General features: G+C 35.9%; 1 protein-coding gene and 1 non-coding gene across 3 annotated transcripts in view; both read left to right on the plus strand.

Moving 5' to 3' along the window:
• Positions 1–13,955, plus strand: part of LOC106089614 (proline-rich protein 36) — a 106,382-nt gene that overhangs the window by 20,605 nt on the left and 71,822 nt on the right. The gene's annotated exons all lie outside the window — the stretch shown is intronic.
• Positions 3,885–3,966, plus strand: Trnas-aga (transfer RNA serine (anticodon AGA)). The gene has a single exon. It is a non-coding gene; the product is annotated as a tRNA-Ser (tRNA).

Below are 13,955 nucleotides of genomic sequence, written 5' to 3' on the forward strand. Positions count from 1 at the left end.
AAAAAAGTGTAAAAAAAGTATATTTGATTAAAGTTCAAGTTTTATTAAAAATGCATTTACTTTCTTTTAAAAAATCCGCAATTACTTTTTGGGCAACCATATATGAATGAGAACATATCAAACACAAACTACCAACTTTTGCAAGATGCAATTTAATTAAAAAGTAAAGGTTTTTTAAAGGCAGCTAATACTTTTCGTGGCCTTGTATATATCAAAGGCCTCGATTGCGATGATCCAATATGCGTTTTTCATCTCAAAATCCTTGATGAATATAGGAGCCGGCGAGACGAAGCTGGCATGGATTTACAATCCTAACTTTATAGCATGTTTATGTATATTCTTCTACCATATAATAGGATTTTTAATCATATTTTTGATAAGATTTTTACTGTGTATCACTTTAATGCTTTTTTAAACACTTATAGCCGTTTTAAATTCAATCTTGCCATCCATAAAGGAAATTCTATACGTAATTGCGCTGCTGATGCCATATTTCTTAAATGTTTAAAATTGATAAATGATGCAAATAGGTAATGTTTTAATACAAATTCCAAGGACGGAACAAAAAACTTGGTTCGAATTTTGGCTAGGCAAAGAAATGGTTTAAAGATATGCCACATAAATTCTCAAAGTCTGGTAAGGAAGATTGATGAATTTAGATATATTTTTGAAGGACCAGGCATTGATATTATATGCCTCTCAGAAACATGGCTTATTCCTTCCATAGCTGACAGTCTCGTACTGTGTTCAGATCTGACAGGGGAAGATGCGGAGGTGGTGTTGCCATTTATGTCTGAAGAAACTTGAAAGCTAGAATTCGTTTAAAGTCTGAATTCGGAGACCAGATAGAATAGGTGTTTGTTGAACTATCTTCAAATCGTGAAAATGTTTTAGTTGGTTGTATCTACCGTCCGAATAATACGATTGACATACATGGGCTTCAGGTTGTACTGGAGTCCGTAACACTGGGTTATACTGATGCTATAATCACTGGGGGCTTATACTCAAACATACATATAGATTCAACTCTGACTGATGCTACTTTGACACTTGGCCTATTCGTCACCAATAATACAAAACCCATACATTTCACTTCAACCGTCAATACACTCTTAGATTGGTTCTTTGTCAATAATTCTTTGAAGATATCATTGTATGATCAGATTTCTGTTCCCTGTTTCTCTGAGCATGATCTGATTTATCTCGCCTACGATTTTGATTTGCGGGAGGAAGAGGAGGACATATCTTATCATGACTACGGTAATTTGAATTATGAACATTTAGTTGGTATGGTCTACCAGGTGAACTGGGATGATATTTTTACACTTTTAACTGTCGATCAGCAGACGGCTTTCCTGTCGGATAACATTTTACGTCTCTATGATGCAACAGTTTCAATACGGATTAAAAGGGCTTCGGCCAAAATAAAGTCATGGTTCAACACAAGAATCAAGGCGCTTATCGGGGATAGGGACTAGGCTTACAGTAAATGGGAGCGTTTCAAGTCTTCAGAGCTGAAAAAAGAATTCCGTGAAGCCAGGAGGAAAGTAAACAGTTTTCTTAATGTATTATTATTCTTCAAGATATGATTGCGCAGTGGGCTCGAAGAGTAAGTGGAAGGTGATGCACGACATCGGAGTGGGTAAAGTCAAACACTCGATACCATGAAGATCTAGATGAACTCAACAGGACCTTCGTAAGCATACCCGATATACAAACGGACACGCAATTTTACAGTGATGATGATGGGTCGGCTTTCGTTTTTGATGCCCGTCCTTCCTTTTGAGTTTAGATGTGTTAGCCATGAGGAAGTTTATGAGAGTTTTGTCCGTCTTAAGTCAAATGCAATTGGCTTGGACGGAGTTGATCCGAGATTTTTACGAATGTTACTTCCATATCTCCTACCGTACTTTACGTACCTGTTTAATTCAATTTTGAGCTCCAGTGTGTATACTATTACGTGGAAGCATGCAAAGATTATTCCCATTCCCAAATCCAACGTTGATTATCGGCCGATATCAATTTTATGCTATCTCTCTAAGGTTTTGGAGAAAATTCTTCATGGACAGATGTCGGTATATCTTCACCAAGAGAGACCTGTTGTCAGAATGACAGTCCGGCTTCCGTTCTGATCATAGTTGCATTACTGCATTGGTTGAAGTGACTGAATCGATCAGAAATGACATTGATGAGATCAAAATTGGCTTTCTGGTTCTTTTGGATCACTCCAAAGCTTTCGACACGGTTGATCACCTGAATTTGTGCATGAAACTACGGAATTTTTTTAACTTTACATCAACGGCAACGAGTCTGATTATGTCGTATCTGAGCGATAGACGACAGTCAGTATGCACAGGGAATTTATTATCTAACCCCTTGTTCGTACGTAACGGGGTTCCCCAAGGCTTTCTATAAAAAGAAATCATTCAAATCATTCATTCGGTCTGGCCGAACTTTATGCTCTTTACATACCCCTATACCCTTTACATGTAAAATTGCAAAATTTTCCCATGAACATTCCACTAAGGAACAGGGGCAAACTTCTTACAAATCAATGAATGCAGTCCGATTCAAGTTTAAGCACAATGATAATGGGCCTCCTTGTTATAACCGCGTCCGAAGGGCGTGCCGCAGTGCGACACCTCTTAGGAGGGCAGTTTTACATGGCACAGTAACTCACAAATGTTGGCAACATTAGAAGGGGGAAAACCACCGCTGAAAAAAATTTTTTTCTGATGTTCTCGCCAGGATTCGAACCCAGTCATAGGCAGACAGGCTAACCTCTGCGCTAAGGTGTCCTCCACCTTTACCCCTTTACATGTATATATAATTTATTGAAAGTCTGTAGCAGATTTGAGAGTAGGGTTGGTTTTTTTTTTTCCATGGCATGTTAATGACTTCAAATTTTACGAAGAGTCGTAAACATAGAGAGAGAGAGAGAGAGAGAGAGAGAGAGAGAGTGCATTCTGATGTACTGTGATTTGCGACACATACCACAATATCTTTCGGTGGGGTGTGCTTTTAAGCGAAATTGTTTAAAAAAATCTACTCGCCATATGACACCACACAAACCACCATCCATGGGCAAATAATTTGTCGTAGCACTCGGCGATTGTTCACAATAGCATGCACATGGAATTATTCGAAATTGTTAATGCTGCTGCTTTCTTGTGTATGCTCGCTGGCACAATTCAGTGTATTTTTGTCCTCGTTTTCACTGAAGATTTGGTAGAGCATGTGTAAAACACACACGTCTTGACCCTTCTAATTGTACATACTCCAAGTTTAGATTATAAAATGTTACCTTTAACATTGTTTTTGCCCCCCTAAAGAATTTAAAAAATTTGATTATTTTTAATGTTGAAATTGTTTTCGCTTTTTTTTATATTTGTTGTGCATTTGTTTTCACACAAACTCGCACATAATGTTCGCCTTGTGCCAAAAAGCATATTTGATGTGGTGTTGATGCCAAAAGCGGGCCCGGCGCTTCTTTTTGTTCACCATGTGCGTGAACCACAACAAAAACATTATATGGGCAGGGGGAAGATGGGTGAAAAATTAAACTAAATAAACACCACAAACATACAATGTGTGAATGAATGAAATCTATAGCTCTTGGGGGGGTATTTTCTAATAAACTTTTAATGGACCTCTTTTTTTAATCGCAATCTTTTATTTTGACAAATTTGAAAATCCGTTGAAATACGCTTTGTCACACAGATACGAGTGATAAGTCTTGAGGGTATTATGTCAACAATCTCACAGCAAAGTTCGGATGGGTTGTTGGTTGTGCTGTGCAGGGGAGTATGGTGGAATGTGATGTGCGATTTTCTTGTCAAAATCTGTATGCAGCACGGTAAAACTAACGGATAACTATCGCAACGGCAGTCGTGGCCGAGCGGTTAAGGCGTCTGACTAGAAATCAGATTCCCTCTGGGAGCGTAGGTTCGAATCCTACCGACTGCGAGATGAAATATTTTGTTATACATTTTGTTGAGAAAATTTATATGCAAAAGCATAAAAAATAAATAATTTTAAATATTTCGAATCCATAAACAAAAAAATATAAGTGTTTTTTGGGGAAAGGGTTATTGAAAACTCAAAAAATTAAAGAAAAAAGTAAAAGCGTGTTGAGTTTGGCTGGGCCACATCTTTTATGCCCTGCAAGATGAATCGCGTTTGGCAAGTACGTTACCCGGTTTCTTTTTATAGGCCGAAATTAAAGAAGCGCAAATTCCTTATAAAAAAAAACTTGAAAATGAAAATTCGGCAGAGCCCGACCCGGATTCGAAACTGGGCACACGCAGCAACAGCGAGAGTCTTTGCCGTTGTCTACCGTTCGAAGCCATCAATACAATTTCCAAATGGCGCACAGAATCATGTGTGTGCCATGGGAGTAGTGTAATGGTGTAGACAAAAAATCTGCCATTTAAAACATTGAGCTGTATTAGATCTCTTGCAATCCCTGCCGAAATTTGTCCAGATCGGATCGTCTTTGGCTATGGCTGCTATATGGACCTCCCGATTTAAGGTTTTTGGCCCACCAAAAGCCCATTTATTACTCGATTTTTTGTGGGGAAAATGATGTCATTGCCCGGTTTTCGCTGCTAAACGATACCGGTACTTAAGTGGGGACATAATACCAGACATGAACCAACTTAGGGGAGTGGTATGGAAAACAATTAAGAATTTTGTAAGCAGCATGCACTTGCTAACTTTAAATGTTCTTTTTCGAGGTTACTTTTTTAGTTTTTAGAGCGCGCAACAAACCGATTACTGGCCGATTACTATCCGCACACTCTTTTCAACCTAACATACTCGATTTTTGTGAAATTTTGTGAACACTGAGTCGATTTAGTCCCTCCGATATTCATAGAAGCTATAGTCCATATCAGACAATGTTTGGAATTTGGAACACTGAGTCGATTTAGTCCCTCCGATATTCATAGAAGCTATAATCCATATCAGACCATGTTTGGATAAAGCTGCTATATTATAGGCCGTTCCCCCGTTTTAGGTTCTTGAGCCCACAAAAGGTGAATTTTGTAACAAGTTCAAGGTACTTATTTCATTTGATGTGCACCTCTCCTCATCGACAAATAAAATAAATATGTTCCGACAAATGTAGAAATTTGACTACAGATGCTATTGAATTTTTTTTCTCAAAATGACGGAAAAAACATTAATTTTGTGCAATGCTTTTTGTCGTCTGACAGAAACACAGTTTGCAAATATTTCGTGTTTCTTAAAATTTGGCAGATTTTACAATGTTTCTTTTTCAATATTTCATAAGTTTCACAGTACTCTTTCATATAATTGATTCAATTAAGTTTTTAATTAAATCTGGATAAATTTTCAATTACAATCGCATAAAATTTTAGTTTTTAATTAAAAATTAATTGATTTAATTAAATTGTATCTAATTAAATCTGAAACATCCAATCGTGATTGAAAATATTATCTTCTTCACAAAAATAATAATAATAATAAATCTATGACCCTTATATGGCTTCAATACCTTCCATCGGAATATCGAAATATTTAGCAGTAATATCCTAACATAGACCTGCACCATATTCGGAAGGATGCATGGGGATGCCTAACACACAGCATTACATTTTAGCAAAATCGGAATAAATACAACATTTATGGGTGAAAAAACTTCAGTCCGGAGAACGGTCCATATGGGAGCTAGCTTTAATCGCGAGATCGTTACAAGTGTTGATGTTATAGGTTTTCAGGATGCAAATAGAGGAACATGAGTTAAAAGACGATATTCATATCTAGAAAAGTACTTAAAAGTCTAACCGTCAACTAATCGTATCTATTTTTGCTCATACATTTTACACTTTTTTTTGCATAATGCATATCTCAAAATTCGTTTTCTCACTCCAAATTATGCCTAAATACAAATTTTGGTCAACATCGGCCAACATAAACAAAAAGTGCATATATATCCGCTCCCTAGCCATTACATAAAACATATGCACTGGGAAAGGAACTGCTAGAAGGCAGGGTTGTGGAGCGTGAGTAATGTGATATTTGTATCATAGAGGCGTTTTCACAATGAATACGATATAAGTACAACATACCAATATACGGCACTTGAAGCTTTCACACCTAACATCTCCGATGGGTCATTCTAAACAAATGACGAAACGCGTCCCATAGTAGTTGGTGCAAAACAATCTCCGATCAATGCAAAACAATCTCCGCTCATTGAGCTCATCTCGAAAGAGAAACAAACGATAAAAGAAATCCCCAAATTTGTTTATATTTCGATAAGAATTACTTCCTGTACATGCTCAAGGTGTCAAATCGTCAAATCGAAATTGGTTTATGTGGGAGCTATATCAGGTTCTGGACCGATTTGGGCCATATGTAGTACAGATGTTGGAGTTTATAAGAGCTGGGTGCTTTAGAGGCTCGAAAAGTATACAAGATTTGGACCGTAGTTGGTATATATTATGGGTCTCAGAACGGAAGAACGTCGTGCAAAATTAAACACAAATCGGATTAGCATTGCGCCTTCTAGGGTCGGTTTATGTGGGAGCTTTATCTAAACATTTTTTTGTGCTTGCTTTTTTGGGCCAAACCGACAGTTCGGAAGGAATTCTGAACGACGTCTGAACTAGGTTGCGAATGTTTTTGTGTGTTGTGCTCTCTTGTTGCATATTTGCATATTTTTGTTTGTGAGCCCTTGGATGTTACCACAGAGGTTAGTATGCTCGCCTATGACGCTGACAGGCACTCAGCGTCATAGACGAGCATGCTTCGGATGTTTCGGATCCTGGCGAGAACATCAGAAAAATGTTCAATCGTGGTTATTCCATGCTGGTGACATTTGTGAGGAACTATGCCATGTAAAAACTTCTTCTGTTCGGACTCGGCTAAAACAAGGAAATTCTTAATGGAATGTTCAATAGCAAATTTGCAATTTGAACCACCGAAAAACACATTTGGATACTTTAAGAAGTCTTTCATAATTGGTTAGGATTCGATAAGGCATGTCGGAAAGTAAATTCGAATTGTGCAAGTTTTTATTCCGGAATTCGGTCAGAAATTGATACGACGAGTCGGAAAACACGTCCGTATTCATTAAGACTCAACATCAGAATTCGGTCAGAAGTCCTAACGACAACTCGAATTTTGGTTTAGAATTCTGTCAGAATCATCAGATTTCCCTGCAACACTTCGTTCCGAAGTCATGTCAACCACTCCATATATTTTTCGTTAAAGAATTCGGACAGACTTGGGGTCCGAATTCGGGAAAATTTTCCCACTTTTGTACAGACCTCTGACCGAATTCTGAACGTTTGGTTCACTGGGTATTTACATATCATGGATGGACAGCACAAGAGGTGTTTAGTCAGTTTAATTTTGATTTTGTGTGACGATGTCGGCTACAAACCACTTTTACTTTTTTTTACAGGAAAGAAGAAGTGTTTCTTAGTGAAATGCACACCAAAAAATTAGAGAGCAAGCGTAATGTGAGTGTAGTGTTTTCCAAAATAGTCATGTAGTGAACATCGGCAGTTAACATGATGTATAATGAAAGATGTAACAGAAGTCATTGTGCAAAAGTTCAGGCAAATCGGTTAAAAATTGCGTCCTAGAGAGGATCAGAATGTCAAATCGGTTGATCGCTATATAACTATATCGGGATCCAAGAGATCCAAGGTACGACAAAGAGTGTCTAGATGCTACGACAGCCAAGAATGCAGCATACAGAGCACCCCTGCAATCAGTAGCAACGCGCAAGATGAAGCAGAGGCATAGGGACAAAAGGAATGGAAAGACGTGAGTGTGAGCGGATTGAGATGTACAGGAGTCAGAATGAAGTTCGGTAATTCTACCAAAGAATCAAACCGATGGCTTCGGTACAGTCACATCCTCCTGCAGAGACAAAGAAGGGAATCTGATGACTGATACAGATAGTATGCTGAGGATACGGAAAGTGGTGTCCGACGATGGCGGCGAAAGGATACCGCAGAACCTATCGCTGATGATGGTATAGCATGTTTACCTCCTAGTCAGAACGAGGTCCAAGTAGCATTGACCCGACTGAAGAACAACAAGGCAGCAGGAGCCGACGGCTTACCTGCCAAACTATTTAAGACCGGATGCGACACGCTCATAAAGCGTATGCATCAGTTTGTCTGCGCAATCTGGCTAGAAGAACGCATTCCCGGTTTATTGGAACCTCAGCATACCAAGTCCCGTACACAAGAAAGGAGACAAGACGGAATGTGCCAACTACAGAGGAATAAGTCTCTCCCACCGCATTCAAGATACTCTCGAGCGTATTGTGTGAAAGATTAAAATCTAAAGCCAATGAGATAATTGGGACCTATCAATACGGCTTGGAAATCCACCATAGACCAGATATTCACACAGCCCCAAATCCTGGAAAATATTCGAGGAAGACAAATCATCACCTACCATCTCTTTGTGAACTACAAAGCCGATACGTTTAAAGGCATTTCAAGCTATGTCTGAATTTGGTATCCCTGCAAAATTAGTAAGACTCTGCAGGATGACACTTGCTGACACGCGTTCCTCAGTAAGAATAGGAAAGAAGGAGACAGCCTATGGCGTGCTCTCCTTACTATGCTGCTGGATAAAACTATACGTGATGCAGATGTGAATAGATATGGCACACTAATCACAAGAGAACACATGCAACTCGCCTATGCCGACGACATCGACGTCATAGGTCGGTCACCGGAAGTAGTAAATGTAACCTTTGAAAGAATCGAAAGAGAGTCGGTGACAATGGGTCTGGCAGTAAATGGAGATAAGCCGAAATGGATATAAGCCCAAAACGCCTTGTACAACTGATCAGATAAAGAAAATGCAGAAAGTTGGGAACCACAACTTTGAGATAGTCAGAAACGTTATCTAACTCGGCACCGCCGTAACCGAAACGAATGGCAATAAAGCGAATAATAATACTGGCAATCAGATGCTACTTTGGATTACGTAAGCAGTTTGGAAACAAGGACACAAGACACTGAGACTACCCGTGTTGTTATATGGTTCTGAGGCATGTGTACTTGTGAACGCAGACAAGGCAGTGCTTGGAGTGTTTGAGAGAAAGATGGGTCATAGGGGTCGTATGAAACATGAGCTGTATGTGCTGTATGACAACGATAGCATACAGCTACGTTGGCTAGGTTATGTTTCAGAATGTATGAAGAAGCTCCAACAGAGAAGTCTTTCGAAGGCAAACACTGTGGTACACGCAAGCCGGGACGATGGAAAGATCAAGAGGTGGGAGAAACCTCGAAACTTGGTGTCAGAGATTATTAAATGAGCGCAGAAGATCGAGGCGCTTGGAACGCTATTCCAAGTTCGGCTAGTGGAACAAATGTAACAAAATCTTGCAAATCTTCTTTTTCCGCTTTGGAAGTTTGTTATTATACTGCACGGTATACTAGTTACCATCCATATCCACAATGGTATCGATAGTCGAAGGTTTGAAAAATTTCGTACAACTGCAAAAATTCCCAAATAAGGTGAATATTAATCAAAGTGTATAACATGGGATTTACTCGGATAGGTCCTCGCAATGGTAGAATGAAACACTCATTATTATGTTTTAAGCTGATAGTTTTTTGTTTTATACCCACCACCATAGGATAGGGGGTATATTCATTTAGTCAACCCTTTTGCGACACATCGAAATATCAATTTCCGATCCTACAAAGTATATATATTTTGGATCGTCGTTAAATTCTAAAACGATTTAAAGATGTCCGTGTGTCTGTCCGTCTGTCTGTCCGTCCATCTGTTGTTATCACTCTAAAGCCTTCAAAAATTGAGATATTGAGCTGAAATTTGGCACAGATTCGTCTTTTTGATGCACGCTGGTAAAGTTCTGGAACGGGCCAAATCGGATCATATTTGGATATAGCTGCTATATAGACCGATTTTCCGATATAGGGTCTAATAGTTTTAGATACAAACTTCTCTTGTGTAAGTTTCAAGTCTATCTGAATCTTTATTTCAAATTTTCCTTAACGCTAGCTTAATAAATAAATGTTTACAATTAGCTGATGAATTCTTTATAGTATATGTTTTCATTATGGCTCGCTATGGGTGGTCAAATGATATTTGCATTGATCTCTGTTTCTCTGTGGCTGGTTGGGGTAAATGGATTTTGTATATACAAAATCCATTTGCGACAATTTCGTTGATCATGGATTTTTGCTAATGCTGCAAAAATCCATAGTCATAATGAATTAAAATTCTGCGGACAGCGTGGGTGGCCCTGTAACTCCCCCAACGCTTGTTTCGGGCTCCGTCCTCGGAGTCGATGATAGATTTAACTTAAATCTTTTTACACTTTGATATGAAATAAGTATAATTATAATTGATATTAACAAATACAGACATGTATAATGGTAATTTGACACTTTTTGATGTTTTTCAATTTTGTTTCTATTTTGGACATTTTTTGTGTCCAATATTTCCATAGTAAGTTCTTCTTTGGTTGTATTTGTAAATGGTATAGCTTTAATAAACTCAGGGTTTAAATAATGGTGTTTAATAGTGTTTTCGACATTTGTAAAAGATTGATTTTTAAGGTATAAAGTACAATTTTTGTATTTAATCCATTTTGTTCCTTCTACAAAAATATTATGACCACAAGTAGTTTTCATTTTGGTTTTATGAAATTTCTGTATTACAATAGAGCCTGGCGTTATAATTTTTATTGTTTCTTTTGCTTTTTTCTTAATTCTAATGCAATTTTTTATTATGGATTTTGTAAAAATATCGATAATACATTCATCATTTAATTTTACAAGATTGCTTGCTTTTTCCGATTTCTCATTAAATTCGTAAACAATACCGTCTTTTAACAATATTTCTTTGTGCTTAAAACTAATTGTTTCATTTTTATCATCCAAAATTTCAAAAAGACGATATTTTTCATATTTTTCTTTTCCGTATTTAGGAATTAATAGAGTAAATATAATAATATTATGCTTATATAGTAATGACACTAAATCAATATTTTTAAATTCTTCGTCAGATTCTATCAGTTTTGTTTCTTGGTCTGTCAAAATATTTCTTGTGAGGATACCTAATCGGCTGGTCAAAATAACGTCCTCTATTGTGTCGATAAAATGAAGTAAAGAATTAATGTCATTGTGTATTTGAAAACATACTTTCAAATAGTAATAATGTTCCCTAATCTGAGTATTTAATACAAGACTTTTTATTTGGCTGGAAATATATCTTTCAATATTCAAAATATTTTTGTTTAGAATTTCTATCTGTTCCTGTAATTCCTTGTTTATTTTAATTTGTTTGTTATTTTCATTAATAAGTTCGGTATTTTCTGTATCTAAATTATGTAATGCATTATAGATTGCTTTTTCATCCTCACTGTCCATGGTTCCTGCAATAACTTTTAATGTTTTCCCTAATAAGTCAATTAATCCTCTTTTATTTCTTATTTTTGGTGTTAAAGCTTTAAGTTTTGTATCCAGTTCCCTAAAATTCCTAAGCAACGTCCTATGTATATAGTCATTTTTTGTGTCACTTGGTAGCGTTTCATTTAACATCTTAATATTAACTTCTATTTGGTTTCTAGCAACTTCTAGTTCTGTTATATTAATTATGTGTAATACTTTCATATTATACTCAATAAGCCGCACTTCATCCACTTTGATTGGTAAATAACCATTGTTGTTGTCCAAATCGATTATTTCGATATTCTCCGCATGAATTCCATATATCAAAATTATTAGTACCAACAAAGTTGTCATTGTGGTCTAATAGAATATAAGATCAAGGAAGACCAATTTAGACAATTATAATAATTATTTGTTATTTAGATATATATATATATATATATGTATAAAATTAATGCAGTAATCTTTAAAATTCGATTTTATGCTCCTGTATTGTTGCTACTAATTATTTCGTTTAACAGCATTACCCCTTCTAGTGGTTTGTTGCACTGGGAATCTTACGTTCTGTGCGTTTTGGAATTTCTTTTTCTTTTTAACATGTGTTTTATAATAAATTTGTTTTGAATTTTGGTCTTTTAAATGAGAGTCGTCAATTTTCCTTCCTTCTATTTTCCTGAATTTCTGATAATTTTTGCCTCCTCTAGTCTCTTTGATATAATTGATGCCGTCTTCTAGAATTTTTTCTCCTATCCTTGATTCATTCAGTTTATTAATTACTTGTTCCTTTTTCTTTAGCATCCTATCATATATATCCGGGTATTGAGATTCATTAATCTTCCCTTGAATAAAATCAATTGGTTTTATATTTGTTGTACTATGTATAGTATGGTTGTAGAAACCATTTATTTGAATCATCTGTTCTTCTATAGAAATGTCAATTTTGCTTTGCTTGAGAATTCTTAAATGTTCATTGATAGTATTATGTAGCCTTTCAATATCGCTATTGCTATTATGATTTAAACTTGATGTAAAGTTAATTTCAATATTCTTTTCTTTTAAGAACTCCATCATTCCATGTGATTTCATTCCGAGTTCGTTATCTGTTACAATTTTTTCAATATTTCCATAAGAGCTTAAATATCTTAAGATGCATTTCCTAAATTCGGGGTCTGATCTATTGGTAACACGAGTTATAAGTGCTACTTTACTAAATTTGTCTATCATGGTAACAAATATACTTTTATTTATGGAATAAAATACATCCATATGGATAATTTCATGTGGTCTTCTAGGGGTTTCAGATATTTTATAAGGAACTAGATCTGGATTCCTTTCGTATTTTGACAGCATACAAACTTCACAATTGTTTATAAATTCCGATACTTTCTTATACAAATATGGGTAATAATATTTATCTTTAATTTCTTTGTAGTTTTCATTGCATCCTCTATGGTTATTTTTCAAATGTTCATTAGAGATTATCTCTTCTAAATACTCCTCGTCGAGGATATCAATTAATTTCTTGAGACATCTGACAATTTTTAGATTACTATAATCTTTAAATAAGATTGATTTTAATTTATTAAATATGTCATCATCTACAAATAGTGCGTTTGTTTTTTCGTGATCAAAATGATTTTCTATAATTGTTTTCAGGAAATCATCGTCAAATTCCTTTGCCTTTATTACTTTTCTTTTGTGGTTATGTATGACTGAGTTTCTAATTGATACAGCGCCTGATATTATTTTTTGAAATATAACTTGATTGTCATAAATATTTATTGGTTTTTGCAATTCCTTAATTGAATTTAGATTTTCATTATTGTTAAAATTTTGATTTGATGATATGGTATTATTAATTTCAATTCTACTAAGACAGTCTGCCACCTTATTTAGGTGTCCTTCTTTATAGTTTATTTCATAATCATACTCTCCTATTTGAAGTCTCCACCGCATTAATTTCGAATTTGGCTCTTTTAAGTTATTTAACCATATTAGTGGTTTGTGGTCAGTAAAAAGTTTAATTTTCCTGCCATAGACATATGGCCTAAATTGTTTTAAACACCATACAATTCCAAGACATTCTTTCTCAATGGTGGAATAGTTTATTTCGTGTTCATTCAAAGTTCGAGATACGTATGCAATCGGTTTATCGTTCTGCGATAGAACTCCTCCAATAGCAACATTGCTCGCATCCGTAGTAATTTCAAAAGGTAAACTGAAGTCGGGATAAACTAATATTGGAGCATGAACCAACTTTTCCTTCAAAATGTTAAATGCATCGATGTAATTTATATCTTTTATATCTAAAATCGAGTCCTTTTTCAAGTATTTAGTCATGGGTTTAGTAATGTGTGCATAATTTTTTATGAATCTTCTATAATAGCCCGTCATTCCCAAGAATCTTTTTATTTCCTTTTCAGTTCTAGGAATTTGTAATTTTCTTATAACTTCAATTTTAGCTTGGTTCGGGGACACGCCTTCTTCATTTACTGTATGACCCAAAAATTCGACTTCTTTCCTGAAAAATTC

The sequence above is a fragment of the Stomoxys calcitrans genome, chromosome 1 (genome assembly GCF_963082655.1).
Source record: "Stomoxys calcitrans chromosome 1, idStoCalc2.1, whole genome shotgun sequence".
NCBI lineage: Eukaryota > Metazoa > Arthropoda > Insecta > Diptera > Muscidae > Stomoxys > Stomoxys calcitrans.